The 22672-nt window shown below is 51.8% G+C and overlaps 1 protein-coding gene across 1 annotated transcript in view; it reads left to right on the forward strand.

Annotated features, from left to right (window-relative positions):
* The window catches only part of LOC119954216 (neurabin-2-like), a 385075-nt gene that overhangs the window by 90989 nt on the left and 271414 nt on the right, over positions 1-22672 (forward strand).

Consider the following 22672-nt stretch of genomic DNA (forward strand, 5'->3'; position numbering starts at 1 on the left):
CTCTGTCCTTCCGCCGCCCCGCTGTATCACTTCGCGGGGCGGCTGAGGGGCATCCCGGCCCGCGCATGCGCGGGTTTCGCGCAAATGCGCGATGACGTCATCCGCGCATGGGCGGGTTGGAGTCTTCCAATCCGCGCATGCGCGGCTGACGTCATGTGACGCGTCAGCCGGCGCAAACTCTGGCAAGCGGGCTTAACGAAATTCGTTAAGCCCGTGATGCCGGAGTTCACGGCCGCGGCATACTAGCCCCGACCGGGGACCAGAATCGGTTCCCGGTCGGGGAGGGGGAGGCTGGCGTCAAACCCGCCTGGTTTTGACGCCAGCCTTACGATTTCTCCCTGTCTGGGAGAATCGAGCCCTGTGTTCCCAGGTTTTGTATTTTGGAAAGGAGAAGCCAGACTCCTTGGCACAGAGTGTATCTTAGTAACCAACTTTGGAGGAAGTTGGTTCTAATTGGTTAACTGGCAACCGGTGGGTTTGCCAAAACTACTCTATTGTTCTGAAAGCAATGAATCCTTGGCACACCGTTTGCTGTGAACCTGAAATGATGCTGAGTCTGCAGAGAAAGTAGACAACCTTGCCAGAGAAAACCGTCCCACGCCTAGAAGGAAGAAGTATCAAAATAAAAGCCTAAACTTCAGAAAGACATTGAGTGGAAGTCATCCCAGTGCATCAAAGATCATTATCCTTTTACTTTTATTAATATTTTCCTTCCTTTCCCACCACCCTTTCCCCTCCATTGTTTGTCTGTGTGCATGTGTGTAAATAGTGGGGTGAGTTAGAAAGGAGGATTGGGAAAGGGGTATTAGATAGTCAGTTACACTTTCTGTCCGTATAATTATAATACTGTACACAATAAAAGGTTACTTGTGTTAAAGTTACCAACCTGGTGATTGTAATTTATTGTGATTAACCAAGGACCTCAGGCATTTTAAATAGAATCTTTTTTCATCTGTGTTGTGACACCCGGTCAAGTGATGCTGGAATTGACTGTGCACCAGCCTAGGGTGTCATGAAACACTCATTCTTATGAAGAAAAGATAAGGATATTTAGTAAAATGATAGCCCCCATTCTGTCATTATGGTATTTGTTCTAACTCGGAATACTGTCTAATGCAAATTGATTAGACAAAACAGTGAAAGGCATTTATACTTTATTAAAATTACAACAACTGTTCTGTTCCCTTTTATATTTTAATGTTGGAGCCCTTTAGATGATCAACTTTACCAATGAAACCATCCTGAACTACTTTCCTCAACCCAGTCTTATTTGCAAATTGTGTCTGTCAGAAAATATCCTCAAGAGGAGCCATTTTCAGCAGCTAATTCCTGAGAATAGCTGAGAGCTGGTCTGCTTTGCTTCTGCGCAATATGCAAATGTGTTACCAAATTAGTATCCCTCAATGTAGGTCATTGCGTTTCTGAGCATGATCAAGATTCAGGAAGCAGTGTCGTTATATACTAGAATATAGATACCATACACTTATAGAGGATTCTGAAATGTTTCTGGGGTAAATTTAATTGTGTCTTTTGTATATCCTCTGTAGTGTGTGGCCCCTTTAAGAACGATTGGTCATGGATCATGTGACCCATCTGGGGCCTATTGCTTGGGAGTGTGCAAACTTCAACCAATGGGAAGAAATGGGCTCGGGGAGCAAGGGCAAGGAATGTGGGCCTGGGAGTCGAGAAGCAAAGGCCTGTATTATTGTTGCTGTGCTATTATATAGTTTTACCTTGTTGTTTCAATGAATCACTTTGTGATTAAACAGCCTCCTTGTTGATAACTCATACTATTACACCCTCTGCAGTGGATTTCAAGCTGGGATCCACAAGGAATCCTGGAGGTTCCTGAAAGTTGTAAGATTCCTCTCCAGCTAGCAACATGTCTATAATTTCTTCTCCCCATTTGAATTATGAGGAGATCATTCACAATACTGTTATGCTGTAAGAGCCCTTCCTGTTCTTTTCATTGTTCCTATTTCTTTATTTTTCTTTCTTATTTTTGGTCCACAGACCCATAATCGGCCTACTTGTCAGGACATTGTGCTCCCAGGTTTTCTGTTTAGAGAGGAGAGGTTAGACTCTTCGGCGCCGAGTGAATCTTAAGAACTGGTTTTGCAGGAAGCTGGTTCAATTAGCTAACTGGCAACCTGTGGGTTGGCCAGGATCAGTGTTCTGCCTGACAACAGTCAGTGATTGGTTCATGCGTGATGCTTTCTGAGAGAGCTTGGCAGAAATGTTTAGACCTTGGAAGCGAAAGGAATAATCTCTGTGTGTGTGTGTCTCTCTCTCTCTTGCTGCTTAAGTGAAGATCTGCTTTATTGTTCTAAAACCAATGAATGTTTGCCACATCTTTTCTGTAACCTTGAAATAAGCCTGAATCTACAGAGAAAGTAGACAATCTTGCCAGAGAAACCATCTCAAGCCTAGAAGGAAGAAGTATTGAAACAAAACCTTGAACTCCAGAAAGACATTAACCGCATGCAATCCTAGTACATGAGAAATCCTTTATCCTTTTATTTTTATTAATATTTTCTTTACCTCTCAATCACCCTTTCCCCTCTGTTTGTCTGAGTGAGTCTGGGTAGATAATTGGGAAAGGGATATTAGATAGTCAGTTACATTTTCTGTCAGTTTAATTATAATACTGTGCATTATAAAAGGTGACTTGTGTTAAAGTTACAAACTGTTGATGACAGTTTATTGAGCTCAGCCAAAGACCTTGGGTATTTAAAAAAAAAAAAAAAAATTTTATTCAAATTTTTGCATAATCAACAACAAAAAGACAGATTTTTTTTTTACAAAGAACAAAAAGAACAGTTCCCCCCCCCCCCCCAATCCCCGCCCCCTCCGCGCATACACAGCGGAAGAGAGAAACTAACACCCATCATTCCCCCAAAATATCTGCCCGTCCCTTCAATAGGCAGGACAGAAACCATCCCCCCCCCTCCCCCCCGCGTATACACAGAAGAGGAAATGAATTAATGCCCGACATTGGCACAGAACAACTATGCTCGTCCCTTTAGTACAAAACAACAAAACATCCCCCCTCCCCCCCCCGGGTTGCTGCTGCTGCTGACCTGTTTCTATCGTTCTGCCAGGAAGTCCAGGAATGGCTGCCACCTCCTGAAAAACCCCTGCACTGATCCCACCTCCTGAAAAACCCCTGCACTGATCCGCTTAGGGCAAATTTCACCTTCTCTAGCTTGAGAAACCCTGCCATGTCGCTGACCCAGGCCTCCACGCTTGGGGGCCTCGCGTCCTTCCACTGAAGAAGAATCCTCCGCCGGGCTACCAGGGACGCAAAGGTCAGAACACCGGCCTCTTTCGCCTCCTGCACTCCCAGATCCTCCGCAACTCCAAATACTGCGAGCCCCCAGCCCGGACTGACCCTGCATCCTACCACTCTCGACAACGTTCCTGCCACTCCCTTCCAAAATTCCCCCAATGCTGGACATGCCCAGAACATATGGGCATGATTTGCTGGGCTCCCAGAGCACCTAATACACCTGTCCTCACTCCCAAAGAACCGGCTCATCCTTGTCCCGGTCATGTGAGCCCTGTGCAGCACTTTAAACTGTATGAGGCCAAGCCTCGCACAAGAAGAGGAGGAGTTCACCCTCCCCAGGGCGTCCTCCCACGTCCCCTCCTCAATCTCCTCACCCAGCTCCTCCTTCCATTTACCCTTCAACTCCTCAACTGAGGCGTCGTCCATCTCCTGCATCACTTGGTACGCTGCCGAGATCCTCCCCTCCCCAACCCACACCCCCCGAGAGCACCCTGTCCTGGACCCCACGCGGCGGCAGCAGAGGGAACCCCGCCACCTGCTGCCTAACAAACGCCCTCACCTGCATGTACCGAAAGGCGTTCCCCGGGGGGGAGCCCGAACTTCCTCTCCAGCTCACCCAGACTCGCAAATTTCCCATCTATAAACAGGCCCGACCTCCCGATACCTGCCCTGTGCCAACTCAGGAACCCGCCATCAATTCTCCCTGGAACAAACAGGTGGTTCCCCCGTATCGGGGATCCCATTGAGGCCCCTACCTCCCCCCTGTGCCGCCTCCATTGCCCCCAAATATTGAGGGTAGCCACCACCACCGGGCTCGTGGTATACCTCGTTGGAGGGAACGGCAGCGGCGCCGTCACCAGTGCCTCCAGGCTCGTGTCCACACAGGATGCCATCTCCATTCTCTTCCATGACTCCCCCTCCACCTCCATCACCCACTTACGCACCATCGCTGCATTGGCAGCCCAATAGTACCCCCGGGTGTACCACAAACAGCTTGCTCTTCCCAAAGTTGAGCTTGTACCGTGAAAAAGTCCCCAAATTCCCGGAGAATCCTCATCACCTCCGGCATTCCCCCCACCGGGTCCGCCACATACAGCAATAGGTCATCCGCATAGAGCGACACTTGGTGCTCCTCCCCACCCTGCACCAGCCCCCTCCAGTTCCTCGACTCCCTCAGCGCCAAAGCCAGGGGTTCAATTGCCAGCGCAAAAAGTAGGGGGGACAAGGGACACCCCTGCCTCGTCCCTCGGTTTAACTGAAAATACTCCGACCTCGTCCTATTCATGGCCACGCTCGCCATCGGGGCCTCGTATAACAGCCTCACCCAACTGACATACCCCTCCCCAAACCCGAACCTTTCCAGCACCTCCCACAAGTACCCCCACTCAACCCTATCAAAGGTCTTCTCTGCGTCCAGTGCCACCACTATCTCCGCCTCCCCTTCTACCGCCGGCATCATTATAACATTCATGAGCCTCCGTATGTTAGTGTTCAGCTGCCTCCCCCTCACAAACCCCGTTTGATCCTCGTGGATAACCTGCGGCACACAGTCCTCTATCCTCGTGGCTAAGATCTTTGCCAACAGCTTGGCATCCACATTCAAGAGTGAGATCGGCCTGTACGATCCACACTGCTGGGGATCCTTGTCCCGCTTAAGTATCAGGGAGATCAGCGCCCGAGACATCGTCGGGGGCAAAGCCCCCCCCCTCCCTTGCCTCGTTAAAGGTCCTAACCAACAGGTCTGCATACAGGGCAGCACGGTAGCATTGTGGATAGCATAATCGCTTCTCAGCTCCAGGGTCCCAGGTTCGATTCCGGCTTGGGTCACTGTCTGTGCGGAGTCTGCACATCCTCCCCGTGTCTGCGTGGGTTTCCTCCGGGTGCTCCGGTTTCCTCCCACAATCCAAAGATGTGCAGGTTAGGTGGATTGGCCATGATAAATTACCCTTAGTGTCCAAAATTGCCCTTGGTGTTGGGTGGGGTTACTGGGTTATGGGGATAGGGTGGAGGTGTTGACCTTGGGTAGGGTGCTCTTTCCAAGAGCCGGTGCAGACTCGATGGGCCAAATGGCCTCCTGCATAGTAAATTCTATGATATCTATGATATCTTATAAATTTAACTGGGAACCCATCCGGCCACGGCGCCTTCCCCGACTGTATGTTCCCTATCCCTTTAACCAGCTCCTCCAGCTCAACTGGCGCCCCCAGACCCTCCACCACCCTCGGGAATCTCAGCCGATTCAAAAAGCGCCCCATCGCCCCCTCCTCCACCGGGGGTTCGGACCGATACAGTTTCTCGTAGAAGTCCCTGAAGATCCCATTGATGTCTACCCCCCTTCGCACCACATTTCCTCCCCGATCCTTAACTCCACCAAACTCCCTAGCCGCATCCCGCTTACTGAGCTGGTGTGCCAGCATCCTGCTCGCCTTCTCCCCATATTCATACACCGCACCCTGTGCCTTCCTCCACTGAGCTTCCGCCTTTCTGGTGGTCAACAAGTCAAACTCAGCCTGAAGGCTGCGCCGCTCCAGCAACAATCCCTCCTCCGGGGCCTCCGCATATCTCCTGTCCACCCTCACCATCTCCCCCACCAATCTCTCCCTCTCTCTCCGCTCCCTTCTCTCCCGGTACGCTCGAATGGAGATCAACTCCCCCCGAACCACCGCCTTCAGCGCCTCCCAGACCGTCCCCACTCGGACCTCCCCATTGTCATTGGCCTCCAGATACCTCTCGATACATCCTCGGACCCGCCCGCTCACCTCCTCGTCCGCCAGCAGCCCCACCTCGAAGCGCCTAAGCGGGCGCTGGTCCCTCTTCTCCCCCAGCTCGAGGTCCACCCAGTGCGGGGCGTGGTCAGAAATGGCTATTGCCGAATATTCAGCATCTTCCACCCTCGCAATCAGCGCCCTACTCAGAACGAAAAAATCAATCCGGGAGTAAGCCTTATGCACATGGGAGAAGTATGAAAATTCCCTGGCCCACGGCCTCGCAAACCTCCATGGGTCCACCCCTCCCATCTGGTCCATAAACTCCCTCAACACCTTAGCCGCCGCAGGCCTCCTACCCGTCCTGGAACTGGATCGATCCAGTGGCGGATCCAGCACCGTGTTGAAATCCCCCCCCCCCCCCCCATTATCAAAACTCCCACCTCCATATCTGGAATCCGGCCCAACATGCGCCTCATGAAACCTGCATCGTCCTAATTCGGGGCGTATACATTGACCAGCACCACCCGCTCCGCCTGCAGATAGCCACTCACCGTCACATACCTCCTACCACTGTCTGCCACCACATTCGACGCCTCGAACGACACCCTCTTCCCCACCAGGATCGCCACCCCACGAATTTTTTGCATCCATCCCCGAATGAAACACCTGGCCTACCCATCCCTTCCTCAATCGAACCTGATCCGCCACCTTCAGGTGCGTCTCCTGAAGCATGGCCACATCCACCTTCAGCCCCTTCAGGTGCGCGAACACGCGGGCCTGTTTAACCAGCCCATTCAGTCCCCTCACATTCCAGATGATCAGCCGGATCAGGGGACCACCTACCCCCCTTCCCCGTCGACTAGCCATCATCCTTCCGTAATCCGCCACGTGGCCACGCCCCCCGCTCAGCCCGTTCCCCACAGCAGCAAACCCCCATCCCGACCCCCTCTACCTGCTCCAGCTCCTTCGCCACTTCAGCAGCAACCCGGTACCCACCCCCCTTTCCCCCCCCAAACCTTCCCACCCCTTCTCCCCCCCCCAAAGCTAGGGCCCCCCTAGCTGCGTAACCCCTTCTATTGTACTTCCGCAAGCCAGCCGACTCCTGCTGACTCCGGCTGCTCCCGCCACCCCAAAGACCCTCCCCATTGCAACACAACCACCCCCCCCCCCCCCGTGACGGTCCCGCCCACTACTCCTCTAGCGCGGGAAAATAAAGCCCGCGCTTCCCTCCCAAACCCCCCCCGCCTCCGACCCAAAACGCGGGAAAAGGCGGGCACATGACCCAACAGGACCGCGAACCTCACCTAACCTCCCAAACGGTGAATGAAAATAAAAATCCAAACAAAACAAACGCCCAAGTAAACAGATAACAGTCCCAAAAAGCAAAAAGAAAAGCAGAACGGCAAAAAACCAACATCATCCAACAGAACAGATAAAACGAAAGGATACCAAGGAGGACAAAACCTCTGGGCTGTGTACAACGTTCCCCAGCCCCCAGTCCTCTGTTCAAGTCCAGCTTCTCTGCCTGGACAAAAGACCAGGCTTCCTCCGGGGTATAGCTGGCGGTCTTTATAAGTGACCCACAGGCGTGCCGGCTGTAGCAGGCCAAACTTGACCCCTTTCTTGTGGAGCACTGCCTTCGCCCGGTTAAAAGCAGCCCTTCTCTTCGCCACCTCTGCATTCCAGTCCTGGTAGATCCTGATCACCGTATTCTCCCACTTGCTACTCTTCTCCTTCGCCCAACGCAGCACACACTCACGGTCGACGAAGCGGTGAAAACGGACCAGCACCGCCCTAGGCGGCTCATTTGGCCTGGGTTTCCATGAACGGGCCCGGTTCTCCATCTCCTCCAGCCTCGCTGACCACTTCTCATGGAGCTCCTCGTGCGACTCCACCTTCACTGCCAGGCCCAGAAGTTCATCCTCGCTCTCCGAGGCCTTTAGTCGAAGCTCTCGGATCTCTCCACCCTGAGCCGTCTGGGTCGCCATGAGCTTGTCCAGGGAGGCCTTAAACAGCTCCAGAATCTCTGCCTTCAGCTCCTTAAAGGAGCGCTGAAGAAGCTCCTGCTGCTCCCTCGCCCACTGCTGCCACGTTGCTGCTTCCCCGCCCGCCGCCATCTTGCCTTTCCTGCCTCGCACCTTTTTCTGCTCCTAATCGATTTTCTGACCGCTCCACTCCTAGTCCAGGCCATCCACTGGTGGAGAATCTGAGAAGGAGTGTTCCCACACGGGGAAAAGTCCAAACAGCACCACTACGGCCCCTTAAAAGAGCCCCAAAGTCCGAAAATAGCGGGAGCCATCGAACGTGCGGCTTAGCTCCGCATCACCGCAACCGGAAGTCCGTCCCCGCTTCTTCAATGGCCTCGGTGAGATCTTTTCACAGTTCTTCCCTCTGCTGCTAGAATTCAGCTTTCATAAAGGCCCTCAAGTCAGGTTGAGGCCTCTAAGCTGCCCCACCCCCCCCGCCCGCCTGCATGCTTGCAGAGGCTTTTGTCTGCTGCTGCTTCAGCCAAATCTTGCACTGTTTCTGAGGGTCTGATAACCAAGAAACATACCATTCCTGGGGGAAAGTACTCCTCCAACATTCACCTACGCCTTTTCACCGAAATTCCAAACCGTGTTGCTTAAAAAAGAGCTCTTTTCTGTAACCTTGGGCAGGAGCTGCCTCTGTGTGACCACTCACTCCATGGTGCACACCGGAAGTCTCCACCTTGGGTATTTTAAAATAACATGTAATTTCAATTTTGTTGTGACTCTGGGTCAAGTGGGGCTGGAATTGACCGCGCACTAGCCTAGGCTGTCATGACAATGCTAACACATTTTCTGCTATAAGTGAACCACTTTCCTTTGGTTAATTGCACTGTTGTTTGGAAGTTAGAACAAGGAATTTTCAGAGGTGCCTGATTGTCACTTTAATTTGTATGGCCTTGCCGGAAGGAAGCAATGCATGGCTCTCACCAGCTCTATAGCCATCGCCTCTATTAAATACCGGCCATAATGCCTCGTTCATTAAAGTCCAAAGTTGCAAACATGTGCAAAGTCCAAAGATGTGCGGGTTAGGTGGATTGGCCATGCTAAATTGCCCGTAGTGTCCTAAAGAGTAAGGTTAAGGGGGGGGGGGGGTTGTTGGGTTACGGGTATAGGGTGATATGTGGGTTTGAGTAGGGTGATCATGGCTCGGCACAACATCGAAGGCCGAAGGGCCTGTTCTGTGCTGTACTGTTCTATGTTCTATGTGCAAATGCTTGCATTGTGGCCACCCATTGTATGCTTTATATTTACGAATGCGTCGTACGTTATTTTATAGTCTTAATTTTCATTTGCTTTCAAATGGACAAGTACCAGAAGATAATTAAAACATACTGATGGCCAAGATGGAGGTTTTTACCTGTAAGCTTTCGAGGATTTTTATTAAATGGGGGTGAAATTAATCTTGGATGGTTGCAGAAAGTGGACTTTGCCAAATCAGCCACCTGTTTTCCGCTCGGCTTAATTTCCTTTGGCCTGTCCCTAACCCTGACCCTGGGTGTAAGTGGACTAAGGATTCGCAAATCCGTACCGTACCGATTCCCAAGACAATTTCACCCCCAATGAATTTAGACTAATCAACTTGGTATCCTGTTCCACTGGACTTGAGACCATGGAACTAAATTATCAGGAGCAGTACTCTTTCTAAACCTTTTGAGACTGGTTTGAGTTTGCCTGGTAAGTGATGTGGATCATGAAGGCACATCACGCATCCCTATTTTGCAGTTTTCTTAGTTTAGCAAGATGCAGTTTTAGTGGCCTAAATACTTTTCTGTTTGTTTTGTCTTGTGGTTCCCAGTTCAGAATAATCGTAGCTTTAGACACAAGTATTGGATTAGCATCCAGATCTCCAAGTGCTGTGGAATGACACACTGGTTGCATTGGTAAACTGACTGTAGTGCGGTCGTGAATGATACGGCATTCTGTATACATGTGTGCATAACAACGAGGTTCTTAACTCTTTTTGAATAGTATAACAATGTTACAGTGGTTATTAAAATGAATAACTTTGAAAAGGTCCCACGCCAAGTTTCACAATTTAGAACATTCTGGGAGTGTGAGCACCGTTAGCAAGGCCCACATTTACTGCCCATCCTTTGTTGCCCTTGTAAAGCTGGGTGGAAGCTTTCTTCATGATCTACATTTTAATTTATTGGTCCATAGCTTCCTGGCTACCCAGCGTTAGATTTGGGGGGCAGAGAGTACGCCAAAGTAGCTCTGGGAAATCCTTCTCACAAGTTCCCAGGTAAGGGTTTATATGGCAATTGTCCAGAAGCGCTAACTTTCACTGGACAATTACTAGGGCTGGAAACCATCCGACAAAGAGATCTAAATCACGAATGTCAGATGGTTCTGCCAGTGTTACTCTAATAGTTACTCTGCAAGAGTTAGGAGAAATAAAAGCACTTGTAACTTCATTGTCACTATTTTAAATCCCCATATGGATCATCCCCACACTCCCGAATCCACAGGGGAATCCTCCACACCCCTGACCTCCACCCGCATGGGATTTCCCCTCCCACCCTCGATCTGACACCCCGACCTGACCCAGCTGGACCGTTCCCCTCTTTCCCGCCCCCTGCTCCCCACCATGTCCGACCCTCCCAAAATCCCACCTCCCAAATCCCTTCCATTTAACTTAGACACTTACATTCTTGCTCATGTTATGACCAGCTCCAGGTGAGGTTCTCCAAAAGTTGTTGATCCAGGTGAGACCCCTTAATTTGTCACCATCCAACGAGAGACCCCAAAATTGTTACAAACCCAAGTCGGGATGGATGACTGGTTCTGTGTCTTTGTTCAACCCATCCTCTGCTGGTAGCAACAAGGTTTAATCTAACAAGGTCCCCTTTCCCTTAGGTACCTCTTCCAGACCCATTAGTTATATTTACCTTGGGTTTCTTGAGTTAAGGCAGAGTAAGTTTATTCACTACTAAAAAGGTGGGGAGAAATGGTAACACACTGTATCTGCATTCAGAGATTAGAAGTAAGAATTGAGTTCAACAGTAAGCAAATATGAATAAAATGTCATACGGAATAGTCCTTGATTGTGAGGAGTAGATGATGAAGCTTTGTGGCTGTTACAGTTTGATTCCAGTCTAGTTGACTTCTGCAGGCGAGCAGTTGATTCCATGGTTCAAGTGTTCTGTCGTTTCCTAGAAATATCACAGTTCTCTCTCCAGTTGCAATCTTTTTGCCGGCTGGTTGACTTCCACAGTCAGAGAGAGAGAGAGTTTTGAGATATTCCTGCAAAAGATGGTTATTTTTGCAGGGTCCCTGCTTCGGTTACTGTATCACACACCTTCAGTGTGGAAAACCGCCGGCTGCTTTCCCTTACAGTACACACATACACACACACACAGACTGGCAGACAGACAGACAGTCACCAGGTAGGCTGGTAGCAGGCAGGCTTTTAACCCCAAGTCTTGTTCAAGGTCTTTGAGATAGAATGGCAGTCATGTTCCTTTGTCTTTACCGGGGATAGCAATCGGTCTTTGGACACTCTGAAAAGTACCTTGTCTAGAAACACAGGGAGTGGTTCCATTATCACTTTGATAAACACCCTGCAGTGATTCCTGTCAGAGGCTAACTATACATTCTCAGCCGTCTTTGGGGTTTGTATCGATTTTGAAATATAAAGCTCAAGTCTTGTCCAACATTTCTGTGTATAATTCCATGTTTTGTCCTCCATCATCATGACACTGGCCTGTTATTTTCAATGGGACCTTTAAACTCACCTGCTTTACGGCAGCTAGTGCTTCGCTCCCCTTATTTTACACTTGTCACTGGAGCCAGGGAACCCTGCGCTGCCCGAACCTCAGTGATCTTTTAGATACTGATTGAGGACGTTATGGCCCAATTTGTTTGTTCCATGAAGCTAATGTTGCCCCAAATAACATGTACAATGCATTGCATTCTTATTTCTGAACAGTACAAGTGAGGAATTATGATGGATAGTTTATGTAGCATCTCTCGTGATCTCAGAACATCCAAAAGCGCTAGAGAGCTGATGAAGTCATTTGAGGTATAGTCACTGCTATAATTAAAGGAAACACAACAGATAATTTGAACACAATGTCCCACAAAAGGCCATGAGATAAATCACCAATTATTTTCATGATATTGGTTAACGGATAGATATTGCCCAAGCCAAAAAAACATTATTCACACATGGCTGCAAGAAACCAACTTCAGCATCTTGAACAGTTATTCTCTACAAATATACATGGTACATTCATCGTGAAACCAGCTGTCTTCTAAATGTACAATTGGATCACCACAAGGGGTCACTATTTTACATACATGGGCCGGGTTTTTCGATCCCGCGCCGACCGGAGAATCTGCACCAATCGCGCCCGTAGGGTCGCTGCCACGCTGGTCGGGGGCCGTTGAAAGCCCCCCCCCCCCCCCCGCCCCCGGCGATTCTCCGCTCCTCGATGGGCTCAGTGCACGGCGAGTCCCACCGGCGTGGGTTACGTATGGTCCTACCCGGCAGGACCTCAAGAGTTCAAGCTGCGGGGGCCGTCCTGGTAGGGGGCGGGGGTATCCGACTCTGGGGGGGGCCTCCACGGTAGCCTGGCCTGCGATCGGGGCCTAATAATCGGCGGGCGGGCTATTTCTGCGGGGAGGGCCTATGTTCCTCCACGCCGGGCCCCTGTAGGGATCTGCCATATTGCCCGGGGTCGGCGCGGAGATGGCAACCCATGCGCATGCGCGGACCCACGCTGGCTGTGGTGCGCATGCGCGGACCCGTGCCGGCTGTGGTGCGCATGCGTGGACCCGCCGGCCATGGTGCGTCGGCTTTCGAGCGCCGGAGCAGCGGACACCACTCTGGCCCCATACTAGCCCCCAAAGAAGGAGTGAATGCCTGGGCCTGGAGGCCCTTTGACGCCGGAGTCGCTCACGTCGCTTTTGACGCCGGCGTCAGAACCTGGCCGCCGGATCGGAGAATCCCGGCCATGGTACCTACAGACAGTATTGTAGTTTTTGCACAATTTGAAATATTGCATGTGCACTAGAATGTGAGGATTACTTGCATCATTTGCTCCACTTGGAATCTAGGGACTGAACACTGATGTACATGCACTGCTGCAGATTCCCAGTAATCCCACAGATATGAAATAAATTGAGGATTTATTTAAATTTTCTGTCATTTCTCCTTTAGTCAGTGTAATAGCATTCTGAATAATCTTACTGTGCATTGACAGTTTTGCTGTATTTTTTATATACTATCAGTGATTTGGTGTTTTAATTTTATTTAAAAAATGATTTCCTGAATTGTTCATGGGCCAAGAATATTCAACCTTTCTTCATGTAAGAATCTAAAAATATAATAAATAGGAGCCGTCGGAGCCCCTCCAACGCCCTCACATTCAACACCTTCATGGATAAGCTTTTACATCAGTCCACCTACTTGCCATTTTCTCAAACCCAAGATTACCTTAATCTCCAATAATCTACAGATCTCAATCTCCGAATATGCTCAAGGATTGAATGTCCTCAGCTGTCTGGGTGGGCCGGAGAATTTCAAAGAATCACAATCTTCTGAATGAAAAATGTCCTCGTCATCTCAGTGGGAAATGCCCTTTTTCCTGAGACTATGGTTCCTGGTTGGAACCAGCAGTGAACATCCTCTCTGTATCCACCCAGCCAAGCCCTCTGAATGTTTTATATGGCCGGGATTGTCCGGCCCTTCCTGCCAGTGTGATCTTTGGGTACCGCCAAGGGTAATCACCAACACCACCCCCCACCCCCCCGCTGTGGGTGTTCCCCAGCAGCGTGGCTGGCGAGCAATGCAAGTGGCCATTGACTTCGGAGGGATGGGAAGATCCCGCTGGCGCACCAACGACGAGCCGCCACTGCTGCCGGAAAACATGCCACAGGCGGACTGGTAAATCCTGGCCTACGTTTCAATGAGATCATCTCTCATTCGCTTAAACTTCAGAGAACACAGGCCCTTTCTAATCAATCTGCCCTCGTAGGAGAGCCCTCGCGTACCAGGTATCAATCTTGTGCACATTTATTTTTTTTAAAAATAATTTTTATTGAAATTTTTACAAAATACAAAATATAAACATCTTAACTCTATTAACAAACAACCGCGGTAACACCCCATGAACAATACCCCCCCAACTTCAAGAGCAACTTCAAACAAAAGGAAAGAACAAAAACAAAAAACAAAAAAAACAAAAGAGCACCCAGACAACGAAAGGGAAAGCGATAGCACCCTCCCCAAACCCATGTGCACAGTTCTCCCTCCCCCCAATCCTTACCCCCCCCCCCCCCCCCCCCCCTCCCGGGTTGCTGCTGCTGTCGGCCTATTTCCCTACCGTTCCGCTAGGAAGTCCAGAAAAGGCTGCCACCGCCTGAAAAACCCTTGTACTGATCCCCTCAGGGCAAATTTCACCCTCTCCAATTTAATGAACCCCGTCATATCATTGATCCAGGCCTCCACGCTTGGGGGCCTCGCATCCTTCCACTGGAGCAAGATCCTCCGCCGGGCTACTAGGGACGCAAAGGCCAGAACACCGGCCTCTATCCCCTCCTGCACTCCCGGCTCCACTGCAACCCCAAAAATTGCGAGTCCCCAGCCTGGCTCGACCCTGGATCCCACCACCCTCGACACCGTCCTTCCTACCCCCTTCCAAAACTCTCCCAATGCTGGGCACGCCCAAAACATATGGGCGTGGTTCGCTGGGCTCCCCGAGCACCTAGCACACCTGTCCTCTCCCCCGAAAAACCTGCTCATCCTCGACCCAGTCATGTGGGCCCTATGCAGCACCTTGAACTGCATGAGGCTAAGTCTCGCACAGGAAGAGGAGGCATTCACTCTCTCCAGGGCATCCGCCCACGTCCCCTCCTCAATCTCCTCACCCAGCTCCTCTTCCCATTTACCCTTCAGCTCCTCCACCGAGGCCTCGTCTACCTCCTGCATTACCCGATATATGTCCGAAATCCTCCCTCCTCCGACCCACACCCCCGAGAGCACCCTGTCCCGTACCCCACGTGGGGGCAACAAGGGGAACCCCTCCATCTGCCGCCTGGCAAACGCCCTAACCTGCATGTACTGAAACATGTTCCCCGGGGGGAGCCCAAACTTCCCCTCTAACTCCCCCAAACTCGCGAACCTCCCCTCCACAAACAGGTCCCTCAACCTCCTAACCACTGCCCTGTGCCAGCCCAGAAATCCGCCATCAATGCTCCCTGGGACAAACCGATGGTTCCCCCGTATCGGGGCCTCCATCGAGCCCCCCATTTCTCCCCTGTGCCATCTCCATTGCCCCCAAATTTTGAGGGTAGCCGCCACCACCGGGCTCGTGGTATACCTCGTTGGAGGGAGCGGCAACGGCGCCATTACTAGCGCCTCCAAGCTCGTGCCCACACAAGACGCCTCCATCCTCTTCCATGCTGCCCCTTCCTCGTCCATTACCCACTTACGCACCATCGCCGCGTTGGCAGCCCAGTAGTAGAGGTTGGGCAACGCCAGTCCCCCCCTATCCCTGCCTCGTTCCAGGAACACTCTTCAAACCCTCGGAGTCCCATGCGCCCACACAAATCCCGTGATACTCCTGTTGACCCTCCTAAAAAAGGCCTTCGGGATAAGGATGGGGAGGCACTGGAACATCTTAACGGGACTGCACCCTCCCCGCCAGTGACAGCGGTAACATATCCCACCTCTTAAACTCCTCCTCCATCTGCTCCACCAACCTTGTGAGGTTGAGCTTGTGCAGGGCCCCCCAGCTCCCCGCCACTGGACCCCTAGGTACCTGAAGCTCTTCCCTGCCTGCTTCAATGGGAGCCGACCAATCCCCTCCTCTTGATCCCCCGGATGCACCACAAACACCTCACTCTTGCCCAGGTTCAACTTATACCCCGAGAAACCCCCGAATTCCCTAAGAATCCTCATCACCTCCGGCATCCCCCCCACCGGGTCCGCCACATACAGCAACAGTTCGTCCGCGTACAGCGACACTCAATGCTCCTCCCCACCCCGCACCAGGCCCCTCCAGTTCCCTGACTCCCTCAATGCCATGGCCAGGGGCTCAATCGCCAATGCGAAGAGCAAGGGGGACAGGGGTCACCCCTGCCACGTCCCCCGGTACAGCCGAAAGTACTCCGACCTCCTCCTATTTGTGGCTACACTCGCCATCGGGGCCTCGTAGAGCAGCCTCACCCACCGGATAAACCCCTCCCCAAACCCAAACCTCTCCAACACCTCCCACAAATACTCCCACTCAACCCGATCGAAGGCCTTCTCCGCATCTAATGCCACCACTATCTCCGCCTCCCCTTCCACAGCCGGCATCATAATGACGTTGAGGAGCCTTCGTACGTTTGTGTTCAGCTGCCTTCCCTTCACAAACCCCGTCTGGTCCTCATGAATGACCCCAGGCACACAATCCTCTATTCTAGTGGCCAGGATCTTTGCCAGCAGCTTAGCATCGGCGTTCAGCAGCAAAATCGGCCTATATGATTCACACTGCAGAGAGTCCTCGTCCCGCTTCAGGATCAAGGAAATCAGCGCCCGTGACATGGTTGGGGGCAGAGCCCCCCCCCCCCCCCCCCTCCCCTTGCCTCGTTAAAGGTCCGGACCAACAGGGGACCCAACAGGTCCAAATACTTTTTATAGAATTCCGCCGGAAACCCGTCCGGCCCCGGTGCCTTCCCCGACTGCATGCTCCCTATCCCTTTGACCACCTCCTCCAGCTCGATCGGTGCCCCTAGTCCCTCCACCTGCTCCTCTTCCACCCTCGGGAATTGGAGCTTGTCCAAGAAGCGCCCCATTCCACCCCCCTCCACCGGGGGTTCAGACCGGTACAATTCCCCATAGAAGTCCCTGAAGACCCCATTGACATCTACCCCCCTCCGCACCACCTTCCCAGCTCTATCCATCACTCCCCCAATCTCCCTGGCTGCGTCTCGCTTCCGGAGCTGGTGCGCCAGCGTCCTGCTCGCCTTCTCCCCGTATTCATACACCACCCCTGTGCTTTCCTCCACTGAACTTCCACCTTTCTGGTCGTCAGTAGGTCAAATCTGGCCTGAAGGCTACGCCTCTCCCCCAGCAATCCCTCCTCTGGGGCCTCCGCATATCTCCTATCCACCTGCACCATCTCCCCTATCAGTCTTTCCCTTTCCCTCTGCTCCCCCCTCTCCCTATGGGTTCGGATGGAGATCAATTCAACCTCATCACCGCCTTCAATGCCTCCCAGACCATCCCCACCCGAACCTCCCCGTTATCATTGGCCTCGAGGTATTTCTCGATACACCCCCGGACCCTTCCGGCCACCTCCTCATCTGCCAGCAGCCCCACCTCCATGCGCCAGAGCGGATGTTGGTCCCTCTCCCCCAGCCCGAGGTCCATCCAGTGCGGGGCATGATCCGAAATGGTAATGGCGGAGTATTCCACTTCCTCCACCCTCGACACCAGCCCCCTGCTCAGGACAAAAAAATCAATCCTCGAGTAGGCCTTATGTACATGGGAGAAAAACGAGTATTCCCTGGCCCTTGGCCTCGCAAACCTCCAAGGGTCCACCCCCCCCCCCCCCATCTGGTCCATGAATCCCCTCAACACCTTAGCCGCCGCCGACCTCCTACCCGTTCGGGACTTGGATCGATCCAATGGGGGATCCAGCACTGTGTTAAAGTCCCCCCCATGATCAGGCCCTCCGCCTCCAGGTCCGGAATGCGGCCCATCATACGCCGCATAAACCCCGCATCGTCCCGCCCTACTTTCGGCTCCTCCCAACGTGGGACTGCCCCTCCTCCATTGTGCCCGTCAACGAGTCCACCCTCCCCCCCGCTCCTGCGCGGGAAAAGAAAACACGCCCCCTCCCTCTCACAGTGCGGGAACCCCGCAGAAAGCCCGCGCCTTCGCCCTGCCGGGCCCCGCCTCCTCCAGGGCCACTCCCATTGTCAGTCCCTCCCACCAGCTCCCCGAACACCCCGTTTACCCCTCTGCCCGAACCCGTCCACCCAACCCCTGCTTGAAAAACCCATAAAGAAAAAACCCGTACGACATCACCCCACCCACCCTAAAGCCACCCCACATCTTACCCTAAACCCAGCAAATACAAATACAGTATAAATAAATACAGTATTATACAGCATCCCCCATCAGGGAGACCCTCAGTTTGAGTCCAGTTTCTCGGCTTGCACGAAGGCCCACGCCTCCTCCGGGGAATCAAAATAATGGTGTCGATCCTTGTAGGTGACCCACAGACGCGCCGGCTGCAACATTCCAAACTTCACCTTCCGTCTGTGGAGCACCGCCTTTGGCCGGTTAAACCCGGTCCTGAGCCTCGCCACTTCCGCACTCCAGTCCTGGAAGATCCGCACCTCCGTATTCTCCCATTTGCTGCTCCGCTCCTTCTTGGCCCACCGGAGCACACACTCACGATCCACGAACCGGTGGAACCTCACCAACACCGCCCGCGGCGGCTCGTTCGGCTTGGGCCTCCTAGCCAGAATTCTGTGGGCCCCCTCCAACTCCAGGGGTCCCTGGAAGGACCCAGCCCCCATCAGCGAGTTTAGCATCATCACCACATAGGCCGCTAGTTCCGACCCCCTCCAGCCCCTCCGTGAGGCCCAGGATCCGTAAATGCTTCCTCCTCGACCGGTTGTCCAGCTCCTCGAACCGCTCCTGCCATCTTTTATGGAGCGCCTCGTGCATCTCCACCTTCCCCACCACGGCCACGACCTCGTCCTCCCTTTAGGTGGCCTGCTGCTGCAGCTCCCGGATCGCCGCCCCTTGGGCTGTCTGGGTCTCCATCAGTTCCCTGTTAGTTACCTTCAGGGACTCCAGCAGCTCCAACTTCAGCTCCTGGAAGCAGCGCAGCAGAATCGTTTGCTGCTCCTGGACCCACTTCCTCAGCTCCTCAAAGCATTCGCCGGCCGCCATTTTGTTTTCCTGCCCCCGATTTTTCCTGGGTGTTTTCGTCGATCTTCTCTCTGCCCCACTCCTGGTCCGGACCATGGGACCGCTGGGGCGACTCCTGGCCTCTTCCCCCGTCAGGATTTGCCTCCTCAGCTCCGTTGGGGGCCCTGAAAAGAGCCCAAAAGTCCGTTAATCGCGGGAGCCGCCGAATGTGTGGCTCAACTGCGTATTGCCGCCACCGGAAGTCTCTTGTACACATTTATTACCGCTTCTCTGAGACAATTATATCCTTCCTTCGGTGAGGAGTCCCATCATTCTCACGGTACTCCAGTCCTCAACAAAGATTGTAGCAATACTTCCCGACAGCAAAACCTTTGCAAGTAAGGCCATTTGCCATACAAATTGCTTGCTGTAACTGAATGTTAACGTTCAGTGACTTGTTCAACAATGCCACCCAAGCTCCATTGAATACTAACAGTTACTCGTCTCTCACATTTAAGAAAATATTTATCTTTTGCATTCTTCCTGCAAACTGGGTGATTTCACACTTCCCCACATTCGGGGCGGGATTCTGTGATCCTGAGGCTGTGTTGACGCCGTCGGAAACGCCGTCGCATTTCTCGACGGCGTCAACACGGCCTCAGGCTCAGCAATTCTGGCTCCTACAGGGGGCCAGTGCGGCACTGGAGTGGTTCGCTCCGCTCCAGCTGCTGATCCCAGCGTCAAATGGGTGCCGTGGGATCCGCGCATGCGCAGTGGCTTCCTTCAACGCGTCGGCCCCGACGCAACATGGCGCAGGGCTACAGGGGCTGGCACGGAAGAAAGGAGGCCCCCAGCCAGAGAGGTCGGCCTGCCGATTGGTGGGCCCCGATCGCGGGTCAGGCCATAACGGAGGCCCCCCCCCCGGGTTCGGATCCTCCCCTCACCCCTCCCCCAAAGGCTGCCTCCCGACCCTTCCACGCCGGGTTCCCACTGGCTGAGAGCAGGTGTGGACGGCGCCAGCGGGACTCGGCGTTTTTATGATGGCCACTCGGCACATCCTGGGCTGAGAATCGGCAGGCTGGCTCCGTAGAGTAGCCCCTGACTGGCGCCGTGCAACCATTGGCGCCGATTCTCCGCTCTGCGAAGAATCATGTGCCAGCGTCGGGGCGGCGTGGCGGTCACGGGGAATCTCCGGCTTGGCCCCAGGCTGAGAGAATCCCGCCCTCTATTCCCTTTCATAAACACATGGTTACTCTGTCTAATGATGGACAACAATTATCCATCTTAATTTCACAGCATCTCCCAGCTTCACAACCTCTGCCACCATGAAAAGCAAGAGCAACATAATTGGAAGACCATGCCTTCTGAATCAACGTCATCCTGACTCAGACATATAAACATTCTTCCCACATGATATCAGGGCCAAGATCTTGTCATTTCCTACAAAGATGCATCCTGGGAGCACTATCACCACAAAGGTACAAAAATGGAAGGAAAAATTCCACCACCATCACCACCTTCTTACAGAATGTATGGACATACTGTATTATCAGTGTTGCCTGGGTCCAAAGAGCAATTAAAAATCACGACATAGTAGAAACACCATACTAGCTAGTTTGCACTTAATGCATTTCAGGATAAGATTTGAATTGCTATATGCCAGCTATCTGTGCACAGTCCAATTGTATCAGGCACTTTCTGATGTGTGAAAGAGCATTATGAGAAAGTATCTCAATTAGTACGGCCAAAATATTGACATTGATCACAGGCCTTCTGTGGAGGAACAGTAAGCATGTTCAAAATTTGGGTATGTTTCTTCGATACTTTTCCTGCTGTCAACAAATGTCTTTGTTATTTTCTGTAAGCTACGGTAGACTTGGCAGATTGCATTAACTTGTCTGTGATCTTAGCTCTTTGCTTTACCAGTGAGGATCTTTTGATTCCTCCTTCACTGTTCCTTTGCTTCCAAGTTCAGATATGCATCACTTTACACATTTTTGCAAAGAATGCTTGAATTCCAATCAACTGGTACACTCATGACCGTCTCTGTCTGTAATGGCAAGTATCAGCCCTCTAAGTGCCACTGACTCATTCACTTTGTACCTTGTAGTCAACTAGAGTGCAGCCTGCCTGCCTGTCATGTTTTCCACAGGCTTTAAACCCATTCAAATGAAAGGGAGAAAATTACCTCACAAAACATAGCAAAGTTGTTATTCCTTGCTGTGAGATTGTGGACACCCACATTTTGGCTTTGGGCAAACCCATTTTTCTTGGAATTACAAAATTCTAGTTGCAAAATGCAGTGTTCTATTTGAAGGAATCAAGAGATGTACTTGTCTTTGGATAAAGCAAACTGTTACGGACAGGAGGGGATGAATTTAAACAGCACCAATTTCTCCTCTCACCACCCGTCTGTAAACAGGGAGGTGTTTTGATTTGTTTCCCTCTTTTTAATTGGTGGTGTATTTCCCCCAATCCAAGTTTCTATTAATAAACCTACAGCAAACATGAGATAGGATGAACTCAAAGGGTTAGTTCATTTGCACGCACTCAAAAGTGGGGGCAGGAGGGTTGACACTGTCACCTCGAATCTCAGACAGTAAAGAGAGGAGTAGAGGAAATAAGGTGTTACAGTACAGAAGCCACAGAGAAAATAAATATTTGTTCACATGAGTTCTAGAGTCTGGCATCAAAGTCCATTGAAGTATTCACAGAGGTTGGCAGTTTGTAAACCGATGCTGTATAATTTCACTGGTGGTGTTGACTTCTTGAGATGGGATAGGCAAGTAGGGATGAGTCGGTCTTGGAGATGATGGCACAAAATTTCAAACAGAATTAATGTAGATGGGGACAGGTGCTCAACCTGGGCATAGCTCCTTTCTGTGAGGCTGCTAGTCAGACGGTAAAGAGAAGAGTGAGCTTTTCAGCTTAGCAAGGCAATATTGACTTGTTCAACACACCAGAGGCCCAAATCAAATAATGCCCACCTCTCCACCAAGTCTTCAACAAAGCACGCGTAACCATTGTCTGGAATTCAACTGATTCTTTAAGACTTTTAAACGTTCCAGCCATTATGAATTGAAAGTAATGCTTGAGGGGCTTTTGTCTTAGTAGACCCTGGCTCTCCTGCCAACAATCTGCAGGAGTGCAAATCAAACACAAATTGCTTTTATATAGCTCTCTTTTAAGTTGGGCTATATAGACCCAAAGTGATTATTAGTGGTTCCTCAGAGATGATGAGGTGTGTGTTTTCCCGAAATTGTGAAATGGCTTCTTTTGTTGTCGGGCCAAACATAGATGAATCCCAACAGGCCTTCCAATCTTGTGTCACACCAGTAGGAAACTACATCGGTCTGAAACCCAATTGCTAAAGAGTGGCGTGCACAAGGCAGTCCTCAGTTCACAAGAGACTTTGAGGTGAGCGCAACAAACTCCTGCCATAGTACTGCTCCTGATGCGCTGTTCTCCACTCTGCCAGGGCAGACTGGTTCCTGCCGTCCATCTCCATGCTGAGCTGGTCTTCGTTGGCAGTGTTGTGTGCTGGACCCCTGGACCCTCCCTGTGTCACCATCTCGGATCAGCACGTGGCCTGGCGTTGGGAGATTCAGGTGTCTCTTGAAGCTCATAAACAAAGGCGTCAAATAGATCATAGAATTTACAGTGTAGAAGGAGATCATTCGGCCCGTCGGGTCTGCACCGGGGGGCACCCAAGTCCACCCTATCCCCGTAACTCAGTAACCCCACCCAAACGTTTTTATTTTGGACACTAAGGTAAATTTATCACGGCCTATAC

Source organism: Scyliorhinus canicula, chromosome 19, assembly GCF_902713615.1.
Source record: "Scyliorhinus canicula chromosome 19, sScyCan1.1, whole genome shotgun sequence".
Taxonomy (NCBI): Eukaryota; Metazoa; Chordata; class Chondrichthyes; order Carcharhiniformes; family Scyliorhinidae; genus Scyliorhinus; species Scyliorhinus canicula.